Genomic DNA, 1,536 nt, shown 5'->3' with positions numbered 1-1,536 from the left:
GGGTAAATTACTACAATTTGATGAACTTGACCTATACTCATGGAGGTAGTGATTCTAAATACCAACAAAGAGGGAGGGAGTCTTCACATCAAGGATCAATGCTATCTCCTCTGTATACAGGGTAGATAGGGATGGGCAACTTAGACATTATCTAAAATGAGGGGTTGACAGAGGCACAAAGAGACTGGCTTATAAGGTTTCAAGGGGGAGTTTAGTTTAAGAGTGAATAGGGGTGCAGGTGAAGGAGTCTCTCGTGACGGAGTGCTAGGGGGTCAGGCTTCCAGACTCGCTCACTTGGACGTCTGGGTTGGGAATGTAGGACTTCCTGTCCTGAGCAACAAGCTCTCCCTTTTCATCTACTCGCAGTCTTAGCATGCTCCGCAAGACCCTGGGACTTCGAATCAGGTTTGCTTAGAGAAGACGGGACCAAAGCGTTTGGGCTCCGGTCTCACTTGCCCTGTGCTTCCTTTGGTGGAGAAAGGCCACGCTGAGCAGCTGGAAGAAGCAAACCAGCGCCTTCTAGGCTCTCAGACCCGGGGATCCAAGGAAGATGAGCTGGCTCTTTCCGTTGTCCGAGAGCGCTTCGTCCTCCGCAGCTGGGTCTCCCGGTGGTCTCACCAGCCTTCAGCAGCAGAAGCAGCACTTAATCGAATCCCTAAGGAACTACCACTCCAGTATAGCTGAAATACAGAAAGATGCGGAATACAGATTACCATTCACCACCAACAACCTGATTATTAACATTAATATATTGCTTCCTCCTCAATTTCCTCAGGAGAAACCAGTGATCAGTGTTTATCCACCAGTACGACATCACTTAATGGATAAACAAGGAGTTTATGTTACCTGCCCATTAGTAAACAATTTTACAATGCATACAGATCTTGGAAAAATTATTCAGAGTCTATTGGATGAATTTTGGAAGAATCCTCCAGTTTTGGCTCCTACTTCAACAGCATTTCCATACCTGTATAGTAACCCAGGTGGCTGCCTCCTTAGGCTTCTCAGGGTTTCTCATTTCTTCCTCCATACCCCCCACAAGAAGCTAGCAGGACTATCACTTCTGTATCCGTTGCCAACACTGTTTTTTCAACCACAAGTTATACCACAGCCAAACCTGCTGCTCCTTCATTTGGCATCCTTTCAAGTCTGCCTTTACCCATTCCCACGACAGATACTTCAGCACCAATAAGCCAAAATGGTGCTGGTTATAAGATGTCAGATGTCCTTGATGCATTTCCAGAACTCTCAGAACTAAGTGTGTCGCAACTCACGGATATGAATGAACAGGAGGAGATATTACTAGAACAGTTTCTCACTTTGTTTCAATTGAAACAAATCATTACTGACAAGGATGACTTAGTAAAAAGTATTGAGGAACTAGCAAGAAAAAAACCTTCTTTTGGAGTCCAGCTTGGAAGCCAAAAGGCAAGCTGTTTTAGATAAGTATGAATTACTTACACAAATGAAATCTACTTTTGAAAAGAAGATGCAAAGGCAACATGAACTTAGTGAGATTTTCCTGAAAACATGAAC

The 1,536-nt window shown here is 44.3% G+C and overlaps 1 pseudogene; it reads left to right on the top strand.

Moving 5' to 3' along the window:
- Positions 1–550: 550 nt before the first annotated feature.
- Positions 551–1,534, top strand: LOC102826505 (annotated as a pseudogene).
- The last annotated feature ends 2 nt before the right edge of the window (positions 1,535–1,536 follow it).

This window comes from Chrysochloris asiatica, unplaced genomic scaffold (genome assembly GCF_000296735.1).
Source record: "Chrysochloris asiatica unplaced genomic scaffold, ChrAsi1.0 scaffold09008, whole genome shotgun sequence".
Classification (NCBI taxonomy): domain Eukaryota; kingdom Metazoa; phylum Chordata; class Mammalia; order Afrosoricida; family Chrysochloridae; genus Chrysochloris; species Chrysochloris asiatica.
Note: the sequence above shows the minus strand (reverse complement) of the source record. Positions and strands in the feature narration are given on the sequence as shown.